General features: G+C 47.6%; 1 protein-coding gene across 18 annotated transcripts in view; it reads left to right on the top strand.

Moving 5' to 3' along the window:
• St3gal3 (ST3 beta-galactoside alpha-2,3-sialyltransferase 3) overlaps nt 1-25905 on the top strand; it is a 204377-nt gene that overhangs the window by 52465 nt on the left and 126007 nt on the right. For 2 of the 18 annotated variants that reach the window (XR_015620059.1, XR_015620056.1), the window contains exon 3: nt 15153-15253. The gene's annotated coding sequence lies outside the window, so the exon portion shown is untranslated. 18 annotated transcript variants of the gene reach the window in all.

Genomic DNA, 25905 nt, shown 5'->3' with positions numbered 1-25905 from the left:
TGCAGCTGGTTATTCTACTCCTCGTATTGTAAAATAGTTTTGAAACATTTTCCTCTGGGCTCTAACATGTCATTATTATGAGCTTTCTTTTTATGAGCAGCAGCTGGCACAGAGGAGTGCCAAAATCACATTTTCAAGTTATTAAATCGGTTCCACTTTGAGCCAATCAGAGTGACCTCCTACTGATTTGTGTCTGGTGGCCAAGTGCCTTTATATGGAATTTCAGCTCTGTACTGGAGCAGCTCAGAGTAGCAGTTGGCCTGAGCCACAAGAGGGCAGCAGAGCCCTTTGATCGCTACAGCACTGACTTAGGATGGCTTTTGGCCAAGTCCAGCTGCTTACAGTCCTTCAGTTAAACTGTGTGCGTGCACCTAGCGGTCAGGACACTGTGTGAGCCATCCTCAGAGGTAGCAGAGGGGTGAGAAGGGAAGGAGCGGGTTTCCGAGTCACATATAGGTGCCCATCACCTTCCCTCCTCTCTTACAGGTTGCCCAGTGGCTTACAGAGCAGTATGGGAGAAGTTAGGGATGCTGCAACAGGCTAGCACGTGAGCACCGAGGCTTCAGAGCCTCCCCACCTGACACTGAGTCCTGGCTCTGCAGCTTTGGGCCACTTATGTTCTTACTCTTTGAACCTAAGATTATCAGTGAGATAATCTAAGTAAACCTCTTAGCACTACGCCATGGCGAGCATTCGAAATAGCTGATTACAGGCTCAGTGGGGAAGGACACTTGTCACAAGCCTGCATCCCACACACGATCCCTGAAACACACTTAGTGGAAACAAGAACCGGCTCCAGCAAGTTGTCCTCTGATCTCCATGTGCACTTTTACCCACACATACATAAACACACGCAATATATACATTAATGTCAAAGCACTTTAAAATAGATGTTCCATAATTAAAATAATATCAGTTATCATCAGAGATGGGTAGTAGATTGTTAGTGGGTTATTTTTGTTTGTTGTTTGTTTGGTTGGATTTTATTGGATACAGAGTCTCTCTATGTAGCCCTGGCTGTCCTAGAACTGGCTATGTAGATCAGGCTGCCCTCAAACTCACAGAGTTCCACCTGTCTCTTCCTCTGGGGCGCTGAGATGAAAGGCCTGCACCACTACTGGCTTCTCGATTGTGACTCTTTTTGTCAGTGCTCATGTGAGGCAGTTGGGCAGGATGGTGTTGTTGAGAGAAGCACACTCTGAGATAAAATTCAGTGTGGGATAAGCTCACTAGGGCGAGGTTGTGGGAGCAGCTCCTGGGGGAGGCGGAGGAATGCAAGGGACACTCACATAAGAAGTCATGATACGGTCCATTCTCAGTAACGATCTCACTGTACCCGTGGAGACAGGAGTTGAGCTGGTCCTTTTGAATTGGAGGGAAGGGAGTTTGCTTTTATAGTTCCTTGGTCACCACTATTCACAGGCTCAGGGGTGCCCCAGAGAGGGGACATGACCTCAATGCCGACCATGGCCTTCAGTCCAGAGTGCTGACAGTTGGGAGATTTCTGGCTGCCATGATCACAGCAGCTGGTGAGCACATCTTGTTTCTCATGGGGCATCTGAGTAGCATCCTGCAGTGTCCTGTAGCTCTGCCACAGTGTCCAAGTCACTTGAAAGAGGAATTCGGAACACGTGTCTAACCCATTTGCATTTCTATGACAAAATGTTTAATGTAGGGTCCTAGTTTTCAGGGATGTGGCTCAGAGAGTGCCCACCGAGCATGTACGAAACCCTGTATTCAGTCTCCAGCAACAAATAAACCAGGTTGGGGGGTCAGGAGGCAGGAAGAGCAGAAGTTCAAGGTTGTCCATGACTACCGAGTGAGAGATGACTTTGAACTGGACAGATGACCCAAGCTGGCCTTAGTTCACAGAGCTCTGCCTGCCTTGCCTCCTGAGTGCTGGGATCGAGGTGTTACTCAACACTCTGGGCTCCCAGATTTGCATTATTACAACATGCTCTCTTTGACAAGCATTAACCCCTCGAGAGCACGGTACTCTTAAAACCTAAATGCCACCCCATAGGCTCTACCTCTTGAACTGCCCCACCGCCCGATTCTCAGTACTGCTGTGTTGGGAATAGAGCTGTGGGACATGAACCTGCTCGGGATAAACTATTTCCCGAGCATGTCTAGTGTAAGGAGAGATGGCTTTGGATGGAGTGGAGCGCCTGTGTGTACACACACACCTTTGCACACACACAGGCATATGGAACCCATAGGTTGTCCTCTCCTTTGGTTTTTGAGTCAGGTCTGTCAGTGAACCTGGAGCCTGCCAGCTCTGGGGATCCTCCTGTGTGTGCTTCCCCAGTGCTGGGATTCCAGGCACAAGCTTTACGTGGGTGCTTAGGAATCAGGCCTAGCCGTCATGTGCTTCACATGGTCCCACCTAGCAGAGGGAAGACAGGAAGACCAGGTAGCCCTCACTGCTGTAATACTGCATGGTTCATACTGCCTGGTTCATACTGCCTGGTTCATACTGCCTGGTTCATACCACATGGGTCATACAACATGGGTCATACTCATGGTTCATACCACATGGGTCATACCACATGGTTCATACCACATGGTTCATACCACATGGTTCATACAACATGGGTCATACCACATGGGTCATACTACATGGGTCATACCACATGGGTCATACCACATGGCTCATAGCTGGAAGGCAGCTTGGTTTTTATCACTGCTGGTAAACCAAAGGTACTTTTAAAACCACATTTTAGATTCCTTAAAGCTGTAAGCTTAAGTCACTGCCAACATAACTTCATTGTTTTCCTTACCTGGGGACATTTAAAAAGACAGAGGGGGAAAAATAAAAATGAAATTAAAAGGCGGGGGAGAGCTAAATTATAGCAGAGGGAAGGAATAGAAGGAAAGACTATAAAACAAATATAAAAAAGATACAAAGCTAATCCGAAGACGCCTTTGCTGCAGGGAGGCAAAACGAGGCAAAAGAGTTTCATGTTGTGTGCGTGTATGCATGAATGTGTTTGAGTGTGTGGTTTGCAGGGGTGTGCTTGTGTTTGTGTGTGTGTGTTTATTTTTAGATTGAGAAGCCCCAAGCTTGTGAGGAAACCGTGAGAACCAGCTAATCTCTTTCCCTCAACTCCAGCAGGTGACATGATGACAATCGGGGGATCTTAGGTTACAAGGAAACATCCGTGCACACAGCCCTGGCAGCGTCTTGCTCGCTTCAGGTGGATACCACCCACATAGCTCTGGGACTAGAGAAGCCCAGAAGTCATATCAGTTACTTCCCTGTCAGTCAAGGGGGATTAGTGCCCAGGGCAGCTTCTTATTTAGGTAGGTTCATTCCAGTGGGTGAGGACAGGAGAAAGGCATCGGGGCCTGACATGTCTTGTACATCCATAGCTGAGGAGGGTACAGGAAGGAACTGAGGACAGGACCAAGTGACAAGTGACAAGGGGGTTTTCAGAGATGAGGAAGACTTTGAGAAAGATGTGCTGTGACAGGTGGTGTGGCCCACCTCGGGGAAGTGCTCCAGGTGAGTGGAGTCTCAGAAAATTTCTCAAGTTCCAGTGCTGTCTGAGGGACCTGTGAGGAAGAGGAAATGGGGGATAAGGGGGAGGAGGAAGAGGAAATGGGGGAGAAGGGGGAGAAGGAGGAAGTGGGGGATAAGGGAGAGGAGAAAGAGGAAATGGGGGTAAGGGGGAGGAGGAAGAGGAAATGGGGGTTAAGGGGGAGGAAGGAGAAGAAATGGGGGGTAAGGGGAGGAGGAGGAAATGGGGGAAGGGGGAGGAGGAGGTGGTGGTGATTGTGGTAATCTGTGTGTTTCTAATTTCTATTTGAGTGCCTAGAATTATAATTATATAATAATAATAAATAAAAATTATAATAATTATAATTTCCTTTGCTGCTTGTTTGAAGACTTGGGCTCATGTAGCCCAGGCTAGGCTCAAACCTGCTTCAAAGCCAAGAGTGGCCTTGAATTCCCTATTCTTGGTTTTCTTGCCTCTACCTCCCAAGTTCTAGGATTACAGTGTCTGGAATTGAAAACTGGGGATGTGTTCCCTATTTCTCAGCAAAATTCACCTCACATTCACCTAATCACTCACTAAACAGGTCACTCTATCAGTCCCCATGACTAGGGCAGCCATCTTTAAGATCAAAATTGATTTGGCCTAATTTGTGAAACCAGAATCACATTAGAGTTTGCTTCTACTTTTAAGGGAACCACAGTCTGATTAAGAAAGGTAAGCTTTTAAAAACCTAAGTGCATCGGTGTTCTGTGAGCTCAGACCAGGCAGCACATGGCAGCCCCTGTAGTTCGAATCAACCTTCAATGTCCGTAGTCGCCTTTACTGGGTATTTTAAAATGAACCTCTAAGGAGTGGGTGACTTTGGCCTAGAGACACACAGTTGGGGGAGGGGTACAGGACAGGCTCCTTGGAGCTCACAGCTGAAGCACAGACGTGCATGTGCATGGTGCATGTTAGACCTATCAAAGAGCAGGAGTGAGGTGCATGGACCTGGTAGGCGGTTGTCTGGGATGCCGAGTCTGTTCTGTCATTGCGTACCTGATGAGGAAGAACTCCCGAGAGGCCTAATCAGATGAGTGGAGTCCAACCAACCACGTGGTGGGACCATCCCAAACTGACAAGTGAGAAGCAGCCCCAACCTCCAGTTGGTTTCAGTCGTTAAGGGGAAAAAGAGCCCCAACAATTAAGATATAATTGTGACTGTACAGAAAGCGCACATCGTTTACAGAAGTGGAGAGGTCACAGTTAACCGGCCAGACAATTAACCTTTAGCTCAGGGTCATATTGTCTGGGAATGTATGGCTGGTCCAGAGACTAGTCTTACCCTAGTTTTAACACTAGACGTGTTCTTGGAAGACGCTCGTGAGAAGGCATCATTGGAGTTCAGTAGCCCACGACAGTTGCTGAGTCGGGAGGGAGCAGCCAATGAGAGGATTCAAAGCACTAAAGAAACGAAGCTTTGAGGCTGGAGAGATGGCTCAGCGGTTAAGAGCACTGACTGCTCTCCCAGAGGTCCTGAGTTCAAATCCCAGCAACCACATAGTGACTCACAACCATCTGTAATGGGATCTGCTTCCCAGAATCCACACGGCAGCTCACAGACATCTGTGTTTCAGGGGATCTGACGCTCTTCTGGCCGTCGTGGTCACCGCACGCATGTGGTGTGCAGACAGAGATGCAGTGAAATCACCCATGCACAGAAAACAAAATAAATATCGAAAAAGGAAGCAAGGACTGGAGAGATGGCTCAGCGATTAGGAATACTTGCTGCTCTGCCAGCAGAACTGAGCGAGCTCAGTTCCCAGCACCCACATCCCTCAGACGGCACAGCAGCCTGTGACGCCAGCCCCAGGGCACCCGATGTCCTCCTCTGGACTCCTCGGCACCTGTACATGTCACATACACAGAGACGTTACACTGTGCAGCAGCTTAAACTCAAAGGAGGCAGCAAGGAGGAACTGGGGAAGAGGGAAGGATCACACTATACAGAAGACCACCAAAGGAAGGCGTCCTCTCCAGAGAGTGATAAAACCGAGAAATCTCTGGCAGGGCAGACGACAGCGGAGCTGGGGGAGGAGGAGCAGCTGGAAAGGAAGAAGTGAACGCTGCAAAAGCTGCAGGCTTTTCCAGACAACAAGGATATTGTGAACAAATTCGTGCCAAAAAGGTCTGAGAATTCGTATAGATGGATGAGTTTAAGAAAAATCCAGCGTTTACTAGGCTAGGGAGATGGCTCATCAGAACGTAAGGACCGGACTTCAGATTCCCCAGAGCTCGCGTAAAATCCAGCCAGGCGTGGAAGCGGCTTGTGACTCCAGCACTTGGGAGGCCAAGACAGGCTCCCCGGGGCACGCTGGGTAGCTAGTCTTGCTGGAATCCATGAGCTCTGGGTTCAACAAGGGACCCTGACTCATTAAAAAAATCAGCGAAGAGTGTGCTAGCTACAATTATGTTAACCTCACTCAGGCTAGAGTCATTTGGGAGGGGAACCTCAATTGAGAAAATGCTTCTACCAGATTGGTTAAGCCCACGGTGCATTTTCTTGATTGATGATGGGCATAGGTGGGGCCACCCCTGGTGTATTAGTCAGGGTTCTCTAGAGTCATATAGGGTAGTCTCTATATAGTAAGGGAATTTGTTGATGACTTACGGTCTGTAGTCCAACTCCCTAACAATGGTCAGCAGAGGCTGTGAACGGAAGTCCAAGAATCTAGCAGTTACTCAGTCCCACAAGGCAGGCAGGCGAAGAAGAGAGAGAACCTTCCTTCTTCCAATGTCCCTATGTAGGTCTCCAGCAGAAGGTGCGTCCCGGGTTAAAGGTGTGTACCACCATGCCTGGATCTGGGACCACCACTCCTGGATCTGGGACTTGCTTTGTCCAAGATAACCTTGAACTCAGAGATCCCTCTTGCCTTAGTCTCCTGGGATTCATAGCCACTATGCCTTAAGATCTCCATGATTTAGCTCAGTGGTAGAGCGCTTGCCTTGCAAGCGCAAGACCCTGGGTTCGGTCCCCAGCTCCGGAAAAAAAACAAAAAACAAAAAAAAAAAAAAAAAAAAGATCTCCATGTCAAGATCCAGGTCAGAGACTTGGACCTCCCAGCCTCAAGATCAGGATCACAGGTGTGTACTCCAATTCTGGATTGTAGTTCATTCCAGATATAGTCAGGTTGACAGCCAGGAATAGCCACACCTGGGAAGGTGGTCCTGAGTGCTGTAAGAAAGCAGGATGAGCAAGCCAGTAAGCAGCACCCCTCCATGGCTTCTACACAGCTCCTGCCTCCAGGTTCCTGCCCTGTTTGAGTCCTGGCTGTGACTTTGCTCAGTGATGGACTGGGATGTGGCACTGTAAGCTGAAATAAACCCTTCCCTGCCCCAGTTGCTTTTCATCAGTTTTTAACACAGCAATAGAAACCCTAAAACACCCCAACACCCCAACATTGACTTTGAGCCTTTACACGCACGACTGCGCGTACCACAACACCCAGCTTGCAAAATTATTTTTTTTAAATCAGTAAATAACGTCCCACATTTGTTCGTACTGGTGCTAGTGGAGAACTCCAGCCTGCAAAAGAGAACCTGGAAATTCAAGCAGATGCGCTCGGGGGATGGCTCGGTGGACTGAGCACCTGCCGTGCAAGCCAAGACCTACATAGAAGTGAGCAGTCCGTCCGTCCGTCCGTGTCTGAAATCCCAATGATGGCAGTCAGAGACTGAAGGTCCCTAGAGCTCTCTGGCCGATCAATGACATCTAGGTTCAGTGAGAGACCCTGTGTCCAAAAAAAAGGAGCGCGTGCACACACACACACACACACACACACACACACACACACACACTAGCATACACATGTATACACAAACACACTCAGCCAAATTTTCTGTGCATAGATTTTGTAAAGTTCTGAAAATAAAATGAGGATGCTACTGAAAACCACTCTTGGGTGTTCAGCCTGGTGTAGCACTGAAGCAAAGGAAAGGGGCCTGATATTTACTCACTTCCCACCCACCAGAGAGGCTCCAGGCCAGGATTTCATACAGTCTATGTTACTTTCTGTCTCTGCTGTCTTGAGCTAATGCAGTCATCGGGGAATGCAAGGAGGATCAGGCAGTGAGCTCGAGTTAGATGGGTGGGATGGTATGCCCAGACAGACAGACAGACAGACAGTCCTTCCTGTCCACTCATTTGCACCAGCATGGCAGACTCTGAAGTAAAAGGACTGCCTGCGACTGACCTCTTGCTGCCTTCATAGGCAGAGAAGCAAGTGTAAACACACTGACCGGTCACAGTGGGTCTCAGACTTGAACTTCCCACCCAGGCAGTAAGAGACCCATAACTTATAAGCATGAAACTCAAAAGATGCTTGAAGTAGAAATCTGTGTGGCTGGCAAATAGCTCAGCTGGTAGAGTGCTTGTCTAGCATACACCAGGCCCTAGATTTCGATTCCTGGTACCCTGAAAAACCAGGCATGGTAATGCATTCCTGCACTGGGGAGGTAGAGGTGGGAGGATCAGGAGTTCCTGGTCATTCTCTAGTGCACAGCAAGTTCTAGGCAGTGTGGGCTAGGTAGAACCCTTAAAAAAAAAAAAAAACAGGAAGAAGAAGAAAATAGTGGAGCAGGGATAGAAATATGGGATGGGGAGAGGGTGAGAGAGACTTGAACAGCTCAGGCCTTTTCTGTGAGAAAATTAACACAGACAGAACAGATTTTTTTTTTTAAAGTGTCTCTTTATATATGAGGATTTGTCCACTGTGTGCATGCAGTACCGGCAGAGGCCAGAAGAGGGCATTGGATCCCCTGAAACTGGAATTACAGACGGTTGTGAGCTATCATGTTGGGTGCTGAGAATTAAACCCGGGTTCTCTGGAAGAGCAGCCAGTAGAGATTTTAGAAGTCAGGAACAGGATGGAAGAACAGACTTATCGTGACTTGTTGAGGTTCAGTTAGTGACAGGGACAAAGTGATGAAGGGGTGAGACCTGTCGAAAGACCACCATTCTAGACCGTAAACTACCCTGGAGATGAGAACAGGCAGGCAAACCGTTTGGACAGAAGGAATCTCGCTCTGCTTCTGGTTGTTTCAAAAGAAGAAGAAATTACTCAGTTTAGCAAACATTTCAAAATCCCTGCTGCTGATAGGCCCTGTGCCAAAAGCATGAAATAGCAAGGTCTGTGAGGCCCAGGCTCTGAGCTGGAGACCCTGAGGCCGGGTCTTCAGCCGGATCTCCCTGTGAGACTCAAACCCGCCACTCCGGATCGCTGGCTGCCTTCGCAGACCCACTCTCCGAGATGAATACCAGCGTCACCCATGAGGAAGGGTCCTGAGGGTGAGGGCTTGCTGCCTCACCCCTTCCAGTTATAGAACCCAGGCTGGGGGACTTCCCTCTCCCTCACACTTCTCTCTTCTTTCTTCTAGATTCTTCCATTTGGGCAATAAACTTAATCCTTTATTGACACACCAATGAAAGCTGTGGATATATTGTATATTCAAGATGAGGGCCTCAACGTGTCTGCTATCGATAGCTGACTAGTTAAAAAACCAGGAATTGAGAGATTTTTCCCACGTGCCATAAACTCAATTCCTGGAGTGCCTCACACTTAGTAAAGCTAGCGGGTGACTTTTTCATTTTAACTACTTTAAATTAAACTACTTTTATTTGTGTGTGTGTGTGTGTGTGTGTGTGTGTGTGGCCATTTGCCTGCATGTGAATCTGTGCACCATGTGTGAGTAGAGGGCATCAGATGTGCTAGAACTAGAGTTACAGAGCTGTTGTGAGCCGCCATGTGGGTGCTGGGAATCAAACCCAGGTCCTTTGGAAGAGCAGCCAATGCTCTTAGCCTCTGAGCCTGCTCTCCAGCTCCTGGGAACTACTTTTGACCTAGGACCTAAAAATTAGGTCAGAATTCAAATTGAAATTCTGTGTATGTGTGTGTGTGTGCGCGCACGTGCACATGTTAAGCATAGGGCCTCATGTGTCCAGGCTGCCCTCCAACTTGTTATGTAGTTGAGATCAACCTTGACCTTCTGCTCCTCTGGTCTCTACCTCCTGAACACAGGATTTTGTTTTAAATTTTTTTTAACCACCATGCCTTGTTTATGTGGTTCTAGGGTTCAAACTCAAGGCTTCGTGGATGCTAGGAGATCAGTCTTCAAGCCAAGCTACTTCCCCAGCCATTCTGTTGTTTCCTCTGTTTGTATGTGCTGTTTACATATGGATGTGACTCAGTGGTGGAGCACCTGACTAGGCTCCGCATGAGGCCGAGCTCAAGCTCTCTCTCTCCCTCCCTCTCCTTCTCCCTCCTCCCTCTCCCCTCCACCTCCCCCTCCCTCTCCCTCTCGTGCGTGTTTCCCACCCCAGTCCTATCCAGGGCATGGTTGTTAAAGTTAGGATGATTAATCTAATCTGTCAATTTCAAGAAAATTAATTCCATAAACAAATGGACACCTCCCCTTGCTTCCTGGAGATTGTCAATTTCAGCAGTGGATGTGGGCCCTGTAATCCTCTCCTCTAGGTGGTCACTTGACACAGTCCGGGAGAAGCAGTCCTTCTGTGTCATCCGTTTGTAATCCCGGATTGTGGATGCTTCTGTACCAGTGTCCTGAGAGCCAGGGCCCTGTGACATCCGACTTTCAGGATGCGCATTGGTATTGGTTCAATAGATTAACATTTAGCCTTTTCTCTTTGGGGTATTGAGGGTAGAACCTAGGGCCTTCTACACACTGGGCCGGAGGTACCAACATCTGGTACCAACATTTGCCACATTCGTTCTGTCTCCACTGATGGGAAGGTGGATGGGTCGGTGGGTGTGTCCTCTGTGTGTCTGTATCACTGCCTCTGTGTGCGTGTATGTATCCATCTCTCTCTTTCTCCCCCTTCTCCCTTCCTCTTTTTTTGGAGGTTCCATTTAGGCCTCCCAACCTCACTATCAAGCTGAGGATGACCTTGAGGTTTGATCCTCCAGCCCTCGCCGCCCAAGTGCTGGAATTACAGGCGTAAGACACCGAGCCCCACTAACATCTTCTTTACAAAATGTAAGGAGGATGAAGTTTTTGATATTCTGTAAACCATCTCAGCTTGGTTCTAAAAAACAAGGTTCTTCTGCATAGTAGAACACCATTTCAGGCTAAAGAAACTGTCTTATTAACTCTTACATGAGTTTTTAATAGTCAACTTACTAGTCTCCAGGAGGGTGAAATGTTCTGTGGTTCAGTAGCTAGCAGATGATAAAATTTAACATCGCCAGTGGCGGTGAGACATCCTGTCACCGTGAGTCTTCTGTAGAGAGGAGCGTGGAATGGAGCTGCTCCAGCCGCCCTACTGAAATGTGTTATCGGACTCTTACTAACCACCGAGGATTGGCCAAGAAAGCCACACGTGCAGGGAGGGTGTGCTCCAAACAGCTGTCCTGGACTCTGAAAAAAGGCTCTGACAGGAACAAAGAAAATCAGAGTGAGTGTGGTGTTCCTAAGTTACAGAGGCTAATGAGGCAAAACAGCTACCGGCAGGGTAAAGCTCATCTATAGCCCACAGAGGAGGAAAAGGCAGAGAGACATGGGGTCGGGGAGTGGGGTTGGATGCATGGGAGTGTGGACTGTGTACGGGAACATCCAGTCCTTGGGGAGTTGTGACAACCTGTTCTTATTTCATTGCACAGATGGGAAAATGAACAGTTTTATGTCCCCCGTTGTTGTGGAAAGTGTTGCCATGTTTCCAGAAGTCTGCCACTTTGTAGCATGTGCAGGTGTCTAGTGGATTCCCCCAGTGGGCTTCCTTCTGGAATATTCAGGACTTTTGTCTTGCTGAGTAGGAACTAAATGAGGGGCTGGACAGAACCCCCAGGAGAAGGAAAACAGTGGCTAATGTCTGTGTGGAAGGTACAGCCTTCATCCCCAGGGCTGTGGCTATTCGAGGCCGCAGCTTTAAGTGTTGTGACTCTGTGTAGAGATGTGTCCTTTCATTTACAGTGTGAAAGGGGGTGGTAGGATGCTTGTTTCTTTTCTTTCTTTTTTTTTTCTATTCTTTTTTTCGGAGCTGGGGACCGAACCCAGGGCCTTGCGCTCTACCACTGAGCCAAATCCCCAACCCCAGGATGCTTGTTTCTTAAAGATTCCCTAGCTCCTCCCGTCTTGTCATCATCTTGTTTGCCCAGTCCTTGTCGGTTGATACTTGCGAGGTGTGTATTGGGTGACAGGCACGGTTCTCAGCGAAGGACTGAGTAATCCCCTTATCCATGGGAGATATGTTTGTAGGGTACCAACAGATGCCTGCAACTGCAGGTGGTCTCAGGAAATGTGTATAAAACCCTATGACGTACTGGGTTTCCCTACAGATGCATTCCTATGATAAGAATTTATGATTTTGAACTGTAAGAGATTAACAATAGTAACTAGAAAGTAATGAAATGAGTGTAGCCATACATCATTAGCATTTCCTGTCTCACTACTTCTGCATCTGGGGGCCAAGACCAAGTGAAATAAGGGCCACTTGGACCCAGGCACTACCGTGCTGCAACAATGGCTCTGAGAACCAGGGTTACACAGCTACTGTGTTCCCGTAGGGAGGGTAGTGCATACAGCGTGGACACTTTCAACAAAGATGCAGTTCACATCCCGAGCAGCAGAGAGCACGGATGGGACGAGACAGCAAGGGATTTCATCACACTACTTGGAAACATGGACGTTTAAAACTCAAGGGATAGTTATGTCTGGAATTTTCCATCACACAGTTTCAAGTCACAGTTGACTGTGGGCAGCTGAAACCACAGAAAGTGAAATTGTGGCTAAGGGGCGAATGCTGTATTCCAAAAAGGATGTCCTCTGGTGCTCAGCGTTTTCAGTCCCGACTAGGAGACCAACCACAGACACAAACGTGTGTGTAGTCAGGTCTGTGGTCACTCTCCAGGGAGAAGACAGGCTGTGAAAGAGCGACTCTGAGGATGCTGGCCCTCCACCTCCTCCAGCCCCTCTTCCACCGAGGTCGTCTTCTTGCATCTGGGATGTTCTCTTTCCTGGTCTGAGAGTAAGAAGCAGCTGGCCTGCCGTATGAATGCCCTGGACCCCAGTCCATCAGGATAATCCAGTAATCCTTGCTGAGTAAAACCAGCGCTCTGCCCCGCTGTCAGAATCTCCTCTCCGCCCCCAGAAGTTAGACATAGGAATTGTTTTTTTTGAAATATTCCCACTTATGAATGTTAACAAATTCAGAATTTTCCAAACGTTCTGTGGGCTACACTTGATACATCTGCGAACTTCCAGTTTACAACATCTTGGGACGCAGAAGTTTAGTTATTGGGTTAGTGAGAATTCTGGTTCAAAGATCAGGGGAAGTTCCCTTCTTGCCTAGCCCTAATTCCTAACATTAGTTTTGTTTTTAATTATGTGTAGGGGTGTGTGTGTGTGTGTGTGTGTGTATGTGTGTGTGTGTGGTTGTCCGTGGGAATGCAAGTGTTCACAGAGGTCAGAAGAAGGCGTCCGATCCCCTGGAGCTGGAGTTACAGGTGGTCATGAGCTCCCTTATGTGGGTGTCAGAACCAAACCCCAGTCATCTGAAAGAGCAGCAAACACTCATAGCCACTGAGCGCCTCTCCAGCCCCTCCTCAGTGTAACCTTAAATAAGGAATGTACCGTCTCCCTTCCCTTCTCCAAACAGCGAACACCCACATAGAAGAGGTCTGCAAAGGAGGCTTGTCCTTGGCCAGCCTCCATGGCCCATCCGGAGCAGTGTTTCATGAGGCTAGGTGTCCCCCACCCTTTTGGTACTAAGGATTCCTTGCAAGGGCCTCACACTTGCAAGCACTTCCACCGAGCTACATCCCCAACCATCTGGTGAAAACATGTTTTATTTTGAGACAGGGTCAAGTTGCCCAGGTTAGCGTTGAATTTGCTCTTCGGCCTGGGCAGGCCTTGAACTTGGAAGCTTCCCAAGTACCTCGAATTAGGCCTGGAACACCAGATATGACTGCTAACTGCATTCTTGAAATATAATTTACGTACCATACAGTTCGCCATTTAAAGCTAAACACTCAACTCTCGTATACCACAGATTTGTGCAAATACCACGACAACTAATGAACCTTTTATAGATTAACTTTTAGTCTTCAGTGATATAGCAATGCAAACTAAAACTCCATGCTTGGCAGAAGGGTTAAAGTTTTAAAAGTTGACCGTGCATTATCGACAGGCACATGTTCCCACTGAAACTCTCATCTCTGGCAGAGATCAGAACAACTACTTTAGGAAGCGTTTTCTCACATTCTTAATGTGGCAAGAGTGAGTCTGTGTGTGCATTGTACATACTACTTTTCATTCATTGATATTTATCAAAAGAAAATTAGACCACATGCCCCTACAGAAGTCTTATTTCTCACACTACACTGTTAGAAACCATCTCAGGCTCCATAAGTACGTAAATAAGCGAGACGATTAGAGTAGAATGGATACCGCTCTGCAGGAAAAGTCTTATCATTTGTTATGTGAAATTTGACAGAAAACAGATCTGCTATCACAGAGGATTACAAAAGGAGAACTGACCGGGCGCCCCTGGTGCACACCTTTAATCCCAGCACTCGGAGGCAGAGGCAGGCAGAGCTCTGAGCTCCAGACCAGAGGTCTACAGAGGGAGTTCAAGGGTAGAGCTATCCAGAGAGACCCTGTCTCAGAAGGCTGAACTGGCCATGAGTGGAAGAGACTACAAAGGACATTAAGAAGTAAGACAGACCTGAGGGGGCTGGAGAGGTGGCTCAGTGATTGCGAGCTTTGTTTACTTTTACAGAGGACCCAAGTTCAGTTCTCGAGACCCACGTCAGGTGGCTCAACCTCCTGCGACTCTAACTGCAGGGGATTTGTGGACTAGAGTGGTGGCATAGACCAATGGGTAGGGCTTGCCACTAAGCCTGACAGCCTGAGTTCAGTTTCCAGGACCATGCTGTGGAGAAGCAGACCAACTCCTGAAGGCTGTCATGTGACCTCTACAGGCATGTCATAGCACAACTGCCCCCAAACAGATAGATAAATATAATAGAAAAGAATTGAGTGGACTACTGCATGCACTGATTTTTTACTTAGGGTATGTATGTATGTATGTTATGTATGTATGCATGTATGTATGTACATATGTATATATAGAGAGAGATATTTATAGTACATGTGCAGTTGTCTAAATATTTGGTCTCAAAACAAGTTATATTATTGATTAAAGTATATATTTTATATAAATATCAAAAGAGATAATAATCCTTTTCCAATATAAAGTATTCACTATCAAAGGCCAAAATGTACTTTTTAGTTTGAGTTACCAAAACATCTACTTTGGAGATAGTAAAGCCTAACTGAATATAAAGTACACATAAGTCTAACATCCAGGCAGAAATCGTCTCAACCCCTGACAAACAGTTCTCAAATACAAACAATGTATATTCTGAACCTCCATAAAAATAATGTGCCGGGTTAGAAAATTGTGTGTGTACGTGTGTGTGTGTGTGTGTGTACGTGTGTGTGTGTGTGAGAGTGTGTGCATGTGTGCGTTCATGTGCATGTGCGTGCAGGTGCAGGTACGTGTGTGTGTGTGTGTGTGTGTGTGTGTGTGTGTGTGTATCATACCCATTTTCCTGACCTATGGCCCATTCCCTAACCATAGATACTTTGTTTCTGCAGGCTTGCCTATCCTGGACACTGCATGTGCAGTACAAGGAATCAAGCAACTTCTGCCAGTTGTTTTTCCCATGGCGTAGTATCCAGAGCTCATCCTTAGTGTGGTTCGTGTCAGTAGTTCACGCCTTTCTGTGGCTAAGCGATGTTTCTAACAGGATAACGACCACATTTACTTATCCACACGTGACGCACTAATGGACATTTAGGTTCTTCTGGTTTGAGTCCTAGAAATAATACTTCTGTGGCTATTGTGTAAGTGTTTGTGTGTACAGAACATTCCCATCGCTCTTAGTATATTCCTAGCAATGGAATTGCTGAATCATAGGATAATGTATTTAGCCAACGGTATTAGTCAGGGTTCACTAAAGGAACAGGACTTAGAGAATGAATCTATACATATATAGGAGGGGATGTATGAGAATGACTTACAGCAGCGGTTCTCAACCTTCCTAATGCTGGGAACCTTTAATACAATTTGTCATGTTGTGGTCACCGCACAACATACAAACAATGTATATTCTGAACCTCCATAAAAATAATGTGCCGGGTTAGAAAATTGTGTGTGTACGTGTGTGTGTGTGTGAGTGTGTGCATGTGTGCGTTCATGTGCATGTGCGTGCAGGTGCAGGTGCAATAAAATGATTTTCTTGCTACTTCTTTTTTTTTTTAAAGATTTATTTTATTTATTATATATAAGTACACTGTAGCTGTCTTCAGATACAGAGGGCATCGGATCTCTTTACAGATGGTTGTGAGCCACCATGTGGTTGCTGGGAATTGAACTCAGGACCTCTGGAAGAGCAGTCGGGTGCTCTTAACCGCTGAGCCATCTCTCCAGCCCCTTCTTGCTACTTCTTAACTGTTATGGATTGTAATGTAAATAGTTTTGGAGATAAGAGATTTGCCTAAGGGGCTGAGGACCTAAGTTCGATTCCCAGAGTGCACTGGGCAGCTCACAACTGCAATTCCAGTTCCAGGGGATCTGACACCCTCACACAGATATACATGTAGGTAGAACACCAATTTACATAAAGTAGAAATAAATAAATAGTTTCTAAAAAGAGAAAGATTTGCCAGCAGAGTCCCAGCCCACAGGCTGAGGACCACTGGGTTACAGGCTGTGGTCCAGCTAGTCCAGCAATGGCTGCCAACCAACAGAAGGTCCAAGAATCCAGTAATGGTTCAGCCCACAAGGCTGGATGTCTCAGGTAGTCTTCATGGTACATCAGAATCCCAAAGAAGAAGCTCATACGCCTGTGCAGGAATGGACTCCCCAGTGAGAGCCAGCAGGCAGAGGGCAAATGCTTCCTTTCTTTCATGTCCTTTATATAAACAGCCACCAGAAGGTGTGGCCCAGATTAAAGGTGGACCTTCCCACCGCAAAAGATCCAGACTACTGTTGGGTCTTCCTGGAGCCTCAGAGATGACTTAGCAGTTAAGAGCACTGTCTGCTCTTCTAGAGGACCCAGGTTCAATTCCCAGAACCCTCATAGTGATTTACAACCGTTCCAGTTCCCAGAGATCTGATGCTCTCTTCTGGTCTTCCTGGACACCAGCCATGTATGTGACACAGAGATACATACACAGACACACACCATACACATAAAGATAAAATAAAATAAATTTTCATAGTGGGTTTTTCCACTTCAAATGATTTAAATAAAGAAAAAAATCCTGTTGGGTGGTGCTGGCAAACACCTTTAGTCCCAGCAATTGTGAGGCAGAGGCAGGAGGACCTCTGAGTTCGGGCCCAGCCTGTTCTACAGAGCAGCCAGGACCACGGGGAGAAACCCTGTCTTGAAAAACCAAAAAGAAAAGAAAAGAAGAGAAAAAGGAAAGGAAAGGGAAGATCCCTCGCAGGTGTGGCTAGCCACTTGGGTTTCAGTTAATTCCAGATGCAGTCAAGTTGACAACCAGGAATAGCACCAGGCCAACTGAGGAACCCCCAGGTTAGCTCCCAAAGCAGGTGCATCATCTTACCTTGCCCCCTCCCCATGCAGTGAATGCCTGTCTGTCTCTCCCCTTCCCCCTCTCCTGATGCTTAACCACCTGTTGCTGCTTTTCGGTCCTCCGAGGGTGGGGCCCCCCAGAGTCCTAGCATCGAGCTCTCGTGCATCTCTGCATTTCTCTCCCAGATGGAGGACAGGGTGTCATAGGCGGAGACTAAAGCGTCTTCCTCTCCCAGGGCCCCTGGTGTGCACGATGCAGGCCTCGTCCTCACAGGCATTTATAGCATCCATTATTTGGATTTTAAAACAAGTCCCGGGAAACATGTCCTTTAACTCACACATACTTGGGGATGCATGTCTAACGCATACAGCTTTTTAAAATAAAGCAACCAGGGACTGGAGAGGAAGCTCAGACAGTGCTCTTCCAGGGGACCGTTTCTAGCTAACAACCTTCAGTTCTATGGGATCCATGCCATCTTCTGGCCTTTGTGGGTACCTGGCACGCACATGGTGCACAGATACACATGGGAGCAAAGCACCCATACACATAAGAATAGTAAAGTAATATCTAAAAATTGTAAAGCAAAATTAAGGGATCATGTTACTATGTCTAGTAGTTTCTTAATGTCTTCTAATATCCAAACCATACTCAAAAAATCTTGTTTTTCTTTCAGATTTCTTCCCATTGCACCTTAGAGCTTGCTCCAAACAAGGGCCAAACATTTGCTTCTTTTGTCCTTTGATTATCTTTCATTCTGATATTTAAATTTTTTAAAATTAATTTGGTTTCATGTATGTGCACAGGTGTGTGCGTCCTCTACACAGGCAATACCTGCAGAGGCCAGAAGAGGGCGTGAATGCAATAGCACCGGATCCACAGGGAACTGTGAGCGGCCTCCTGTGGGTGCTGGGATCACACTCAAGCCCTCTGCAAGAGCAGCAAGTGTTTTTAACCACTGAGCCATGTCTTCTGCCCCATCTGCTATTCTTACATTATTTAGACACATAAAACAATTATAAAATTAATAATGCAAGACAGTATTTCGTAAGTCATTTAGCTGTGTGTAATATAATGGGAGACATCTGGGTTGCTAGTAGACACTTTTTTTGGCCTTGTTGGTAGGTTATGTGTATGTGAGGGAACCAGGTCTATTAGATTTAAAGTCCCAGGCCTATCACTGCAGGCTGCTCAATCTCTTGTGGATAACTTCTAGTGTTTTGTTTTCAGTTTTTAAAAAATATTCATTCTTTAAAAGCACATATATACAATACATTGTGAATGTATCGGTCCATCACCACCTCCCTCCTCGGTGCCATTCACTCCATGCCCCTCCTCTTCAGTGCCGCCCACCATTGCTCCACCTTCTCAGTGTCCCCCCACTCCATGCGCCTCCTCCTCAGTGCTACCCACCCTATGCTCCACCTTCTCAGTGTCCCCCCACTCCATGCCCTTCCTCCTCAGTGCTGTCCACCCTATGCTCCTCCTCCTTAGTACCGCTCACCCCTTGCTCCTCCTCCTCAGTGCCGCCCACTCCATGCCCCTCCTCCTCAGTGCTGTCCACCCTATGCTCCTCCTCCTTAGTACCGCTCACCCCTTGCTCCTCCTCCTCAGTGCCGCCCACTCCATGCCCCTCCTCCTCAGTGCTGCCCACCCTATGCTCCTCCTCCTTAGTACCGCTCACCCCTTGCTCCTCCTCCTCAGTGCCGCCCACTCCATGCCCCTCCTCCTCAGTGCTGCCCACCCTATGCTCCTCCTCCTTAGTACCGCTCACCCCTTGCTCCTCCTCCTCAGTGCCGCCCACTCCATGCCCCTCCTCCTCAGTGCTACCCACCCTATGCTCCTCCTCCTTAGTACCGCTCACCCCTTGCTCCTCCTCCTCAGTGCCGCCCACTCCATGCCCCTTCTCCTCAGTGCTGCCCACACTATGCTCCTCCTCCTCCTTAGTACGGCTCACCCCTTGCTCCTCCTCCTCAGTGCCGCCCACTCCATGCCCCTCCCAACCGCACATGCTCCTGTTTTGTTGTTACTAGTAAGTCACTGAGTCCAATTAGTGTTGCTCTCATGCACAGGGCTGTGGAGCCGTCCATTCAGGCATGGGCAACCTACCATCAGCCACATCCCCAAAGGAGGGTGACTCTCTCTAGCTCAGCACCCACCAGTGGTCAACAGCTCCTCCACCAGGGGTGGGCCCTCAGAGACCCCTCTCTTCTACATGCTAGAATATTGACTAGCTTGGTCTTGTGCAGCTAACTATGGCTGCTAGGGTTAAAGTGTGCTTTACCCCTTCCTGACGCCGCGTGTCTGGAAGTGAGAATTTCACTCTCTTTCTTACCTGCCAGCTCTTACATTCTTTTTACCGCCTACCCTGTGATATTCCCCAAGCTCTGACAGCCTTGGTGGATACATATGCAGTGACACAGCTGAGACGTGTGTGTGCGCGCGTGTGTGTGTGTGTGTGTTTCAGTGTTTCAGCATTTTGGCCAGTTATGAGGCTCTGCACTGCAAAAAAGAAGTTCCTCTGGTCATTGAAAGCAGCACAAATCTATGAGTGTAGACATGGATATTTGGACGGCAGCTTCATAGCATAATTGGCAGCATGACTGTTCAGCAAAACAACAACAGGAAACACTGTGGCAGGGCCTCATGTCTAATCAGAGAGCGGTTGGTTAACTTCGTAACCATTGTGCCACAACTGCACCAGTAGGCTAGTTTTTCCAGGAAGATTTTTGTAAGGTAGCACATGCAGGGTCCAGTGCTACGTAAAAGCATCCATTTCTTTTCTCCTGAGGCAGCCTGTACAGCACCTTCTGGAACTGTGGAACTTTTCCAGCAGGGAGAGGGTTTCCTGGTCCGTTAAGGGAGACTTCTCTCTGTCCTGCATCCTGAGTGAGTGGTGTCTTAGGGTGTAATGTGGGGCAGCCTGGAACAGTGGCAGCAGCCTGTGCTGTTACAAATGTAACCCCGCCCACCTTGACATGAGAGCCAGGGATCCAAACTCAGGTCCTCATGCTTGTGTGCTGGGCACTGAACTGACTGAGTCATCCCCTCAGCCCCCAAAGACCCTTTAAGCTAAAATAAAGCAAAAAGAAACAAACAAAACCAGAAAAAAAAAACCACCAAAAAACTCTGTAGTTCTGTAGCCCTGTGGTTTTAGGAAATTTTCATTGAATAATCTCTTTAAATTTTTTTCCTTTCCACTTTTTTTAACCCATTTTAAAAAAAAGTATTTATTTTATGTCTATATGAGTACACTGTCGCTGTCTTCAGACACACCAGAAGAGGGCATCAGATCTCATTATAGATGGTTGTGAGCCACCATGTGGTTACTGGGATTTGAACTCAGGACCTCTAGAAGAGCAGTCAGTGCTTTTAACCACTGAGCCATCTCTCCAGCCCCTCTTCCCCACTTTTTTCTTATCTGCCTTTATATTTTAGATGTCATACTTTCTAATTAAAAAATGTTTTATCATTTCTGTCCCTAATTTTTTGTCCCACATTCTGAGAGTTTTTCTCAATTTGTTTCTAACCTTTTTAAAAAATTATTTCTGATATTATATTTTTAAAAAGATATATCTTTATTTATATTGTGTTTATTTTTTTAAAGATTTTTTTATTTATTATCTATAAGTACACTGTAGCTGTCTTCAGACACACCAGAAGAGGGCATCAGATCTCATTACAGATGGTTGTGAGCCACCATGTGGTTGCTGGGAATTGAACTCAGGACCTCTGGAAGAGCAGTCAGTGCTCTTAACCTCGGAGCCATCTCTCCAGCCCTATATTGTGTTTCTTTATGTGTGCTTACAGAAGCCAGAATAGGGCAGTAGAACCCTACAACCGTACTACCCGCAGTTATGAGGTGTCCCCTCCCCCGCCGTGTGGGTATTAGGAATTGAACTCAGGTCCTGGTATTCTGGTATACTCTCTCACAAAAATGGAGCCGTGTCTCCATCCCCTAAGTGCTCCATTTCAGTGATACCTTCTACAGAGACTTGATGTAACCAACAAAGCTTACAATATTTACTGGTCATTTACAGAGAAAGATTTCCAATTCCCAACTGAAACCCATTTTCAACTGCGTGACTGATTCCTTCCCCTTTAACTTCCCTGGGCGCCCACTCAGAATAACCAACACCTGAGTGTATGTTCGACTTCCCCCATGCGTCCCTGTCCCACTGCTTAAACCTGTGTGCTTGTGGGTTGCCCCAGGCCTCAGTTGGTCTGTCTGCAATGCTTGGTGACTGTCACCAAAGACCTCATTAACTATACTCGGTGGGTATGTATTCATTCTGCATTAATGGCTATTCTTGTCCATAGGACAGAATACCTGACATAAACAACTTAAAAGGAATGATTTATTTTGGCTCCGGAGTCAGAAGATTCAGTCCATGATCACTTGGCTCCATATTTCTGGGCCCATCGAGGGTCAAGACATCGTGGTTGTGGGGGACAGGGGCACAAGAGCTAATACAGAGAGGGACCAGGGTCAGATATAAGCTCAAGGACAGGTACCAGTGACCACTTCCTCCAGCAGCCCCGTCTTTTTCTGTCAGCACCTCCTAACAACACTGCCATATTTTGGAGTCATCTAGGAATTAATCCAGTTATATATAGGTCAGAGTCCTCAGGTTCTAATCATTACCATAGACTCCTTCACAGATACCCAGGAGAGCACTTTACCTGTCTCCTAAGCACATCTTAGTCCACAGCTACACATCCAGACTGGCCCTCCCCACTCCTCATTCCCCTCCGTAGCATTTGAGATTGTGTGGCTTCCACACTTAGGCACTTACGTGAACCTGCTCTTGAGATCCCTGGCACCATAACACCACGCTATACCCTTCTCATCCCCCATTCGGTTTGCTAGAAGGGTCTCCTAATGTGCCTACCCGTGTACATCTGACTGTCTCTCTCCACTATTACAGTGGGGTGTTTTGAAGTCTGTTGACATCAGTTTACTAGAAAAAAATTTTATAATGTCTTTCTCTGCCTTTCTGTGTCCACTTGATAAAACCCAGACTCCTAACATGGCTTCACACCACCATCACAGCACGGACTTTAAAACTCTTTTTTAATTCTATTTTTTCTGTACATGTACATGTGTGTGCTCGTATGTGTGAGTGTATGTTTGTATGGGTATGTGCTGGTACGTGAGTATGCTCATAGACACATGTGCTCCCATGAGTGGCACACAAACACATGTATGCACACATGTGTGTTTGTGTGTGAGAGAGATTAGAGGACAACGCTCAGAAGTCAGTTCTCTTCTTCCACATGTAGGTCCTGGGGATTGAACTCAGGTCATTAGGGTTGGCAGCGGGTGCCTTTACCTGCTGAGCTGTCGTGCCCACCCTTAGCGATTTTTAAAAGCATTCTTTGCATGAAATTAGTATAAAAACTCATTTGTCTACAAAAAGCTAAAATGATGTGAGTATATTTATAGTCGCTCCCATTTACTGTAAAAACTTACGGCAGAAGTATTTCGTTCCAGCATGCTGCCTCTAAGTCTCACAGTGGTGGGGTGTGGAGTAATGTTTGATTTGTGCAGCATAGAGATGTTCTAAAGTCTGTAAAACTGTCCTGGGTGGGAGAGAGAGCCCAGTCAGCAAAGGGCGTGGCTAACAAGCAGGAGCCTTGGATTTGACCCCAGGACCTGTGTACAAGGAGGGGGAGGGGCAGAAACCGCCACCCCTGGAGCTTAGCTTGCTGGCCAGGCATCCTTGCCTTCTTGGCACATTCCAGGTCGTGAGTGACCCCTGTCAAAAAATAAAATAAAAAATAAAGATAAGGAATGGCGCTGAAGGTTGTCTTCTGGCCTCCACACACATGTGCACACACTTGTATATGCATACACAAACACACATAGCAGAAGAAGGAACCTATGAGTCTCGGGGTTCAGGTGAAACTTGGTTCCCACATTACCCTTTCTACATAGGAGGAATCAGATCCAAAGACATTGTGTGTGTTAGGGGGAGGGCAGTCCGTCTAGGAAAACATGATAGTCTGCCTAAAAACTGGCACCTTCTGGGCCATGTCGTGCCCTCGGACAGCTTCAGGTCCCTGCCTCTGCCCTCTGTTCCCTCACTGACCCCTATCGTTTGTGCCCAGGATGGACCATCCAATAGCAGGAACAGTTTCTTCATCCCCTGCCCACCCTAGCCTGCCTCTCTGCCCCGTGGCCATGCTCTTGGCTGGCTTTCACTTGAGACTCCATGGAAAGATGCTCACTCACTCCTGCGGCTACCGGGCACACTACCTGGGGGTGGTCCCGTTTCTCCCTAGGGCAGCCATCGATCTTTCCTATGCCCCTGGAGCCCTGCAGCTCACTCCCAGGGATTTACTCTTAGTTCCAGCACGTGCCTGTGTCTATCTTCCTCCCTGCTGCTACTTCACACACACAGGTGTGTAAGCAGTGCCACCCCCACGGCCTAGCCTTCCTTCGAGGGCCGGCTTCTCCCAGCCCCAGGGACTCTCCTCCCAGCCCCAGGGACTCTCCTGCCTTTTGTCTCCTGGTATGACATAGCAGTTTTTTCCCCCTTAATTTCATGGTGACTCACTTTTTAAAAATAGTCTTTGACTTTTTTTTTTTAAACCATAGTCTTTGTATTGACTGGTTCCCTTAGTCACATGGATTTCTTACCTCCTGAAAGAAAGCCTAAGATATTAATTAGGTCCCCCGAAGCCACACACCCCTCACTTCCCACACCTCAGTGCTTTTGCTTACTCATTCCCAGCCTACCACTGTGGCCTGCTTACCTTGCACTGGCTTAGGTATCTGCCCCTCCACATCTTTCTAGCTGTTCCCAGTAAAAACCCCTGGACCTGAACTCCTACCATAATTCTTAAGGCTTCTAACACTGTTAGTCTGGCTATCTGGACATTCCTGGACTCCAGGGACCAACTTTGATTTTTCTATCGCCCTTTATTCCCCTCACTTGTGTGTGTGTGTGTGTGTGTGTGTGTGTGTGTGTGTGTGTGTGTGTGTGTGTGTATGCGTTTGCATTTGCGCATGAGTACATATGCAGGCATTGTCCCTGCATTTGTGTATTCTTGTTTGCAAGTGGATTGGTACATGCGTGTGTGTGGAAGCCCTAAGTTGTGTCACGTGCTCTCCTCATCTGGTGTGCTGATTTCCCATAGTCTAGCCAGCCAGCTTGTCTCTGATGTCTGAGGTTTCACCTGGGTTCCGAGGATCTGAACTCCAGTTCTCAGCAAACATTTTGTCCACTAAGCCATTCCACTAGCCTCTTCAGTTCTGTAAAGGCTTTGGAGCACATGCTTGGTAAGCTCGATTGATAAAATCTGAGGAGAACCTTCTTGGAAGAAGTTTACCGTGCCCTCAGCTTCCACTCAGCTGAGACCTCGAGGCTGGACTGTTGGACGGAACCTGATCCCACTGAAGTCAGGAACGCCCTCCTTCTGTCTCTCCAGTCCGGCCACCATCTGCGCACCATATTAGGACGCCCTTCTTCTCATCAGTTCTCATCGCTCTTGGCTCACTCTCCTCGGACATTTTTTTCCCCTCTGTGTTTCTTAAGTAATCTGTTTATTCAAGTTTTGTTTGTGTGTGTGTTGGGGGAGGTGAGGTTGAGAGGGAAGATGCTGAGGAGCTAGGGCTAGGGAACTTGATCTAAGCAGTGGTTAACCTGGAGACATAGATAGCTGAGTGGACGGTAAGACACCACCTCTGGCTGAAGCCATAGCTCATTCGGAACAGTGCTTGCCGACTGTGCATGTAGCCCTGGGTTCGATTCTGTCACTCTATAAAACCAGGCACAATGAAGAATACCTGTGATCTCAACACTGGGAAACAGGAGGACCAGGAGTTCAGGGTCATCCTGTAATATATACTGAGTTCAAAGCCGGCCTGGGATACATGAAACCCTGTTCCAAAAAAAATAATAAACAAAGAAATAACAATAAGAAAGTAGAGTATCATTTCTCCTAATAGACCACGAGCCCCACCCCCACTCCCAGCCAAGTCGAAGGCTCTTCGTAAAGCAAGATTGGGGACTACAGCTGTGACCCATAGTCTCACTTGTCCTCTGCTTCTTTTGAGTCAGCCTGTGAATGTGTTGGGCCTGGTGACAAGCGTGCTTTTACACCAGCCATTAGGAGGGCGGGGAAGAGAGCAGGAAGCATGCTGCCCAGAGGGGATGAGCCCCCTGCAAAGGCATCCAGGTAGCAGGAGACGGGAATAGGAGACTCCTAGCGGTTGGTCAGGCCTCATGGACACTGAGCAGAGCCAAACCCTAAGGCCCTGAGGAGGGATGCAGAGTCTTAGCTGGTTACCACAGAGGAAGCAGGAGAACGTTTTGAATTGAAGATGGAGCTTCGTCTCTGTGATGCTCTCAACAGCAGGGCTCTGTCTCTTCACCGTAGTGTTTTACCTTGTAGGCTGCAGGACCAACCATCCAGGCTGGCCTGGGCCCCACCCAAGCCTCCCTTCTGTGCTGTGATTGCTCCTCGCTCCCTAATACTCCGTGCTTCCCAATGAACGTCTCCAGCAGGCAGCTACCAGGGAGAGGCTTGGCCTTCCTGTAATCAGGTCACTCAGTGGCCCACCAGTGGGCCACGCTTAGAGAAGTCAGCCTCAGTTTGCACAAGCCCGGACTGCGGATATGGTCTTCTCTCTGTCTTATTTCTCATTCCCGTTCTGTTTGTTGCAAATCCCAGAGCTTTCCCTTTAAGGATCCTTAGTGCTATCCTGCAGCCCAGCCACCAGACCTCACAGTTTCAGCTCAAGCACGACTCCCTCTCCTCTGTCGTGTCTGCCTCCTCTGTGCACCTCCTGCCTCAGTCTCCC

This window comes from Rattus norvegicus, chromosome 5 (genome assembly GCF_021556685.1).
Source record: "Rattus norvegicus strain SHRSP/BbbUtx chromosome 5, alternate assembly SHRSP_T2T, whole genome shotgun sequence".
Classification (NCBI taxonomy): Eukaryota; Metazoa; Chordata; class Mammalia; order Rodentia; family Muridae; genus Rattus; species Rattus norvegicus.
The sequence above is the reverse complement of the archived record's forward strand: the minus strand, read 5'-3'. Positions and strand labels throughout refer to the sequence as shown.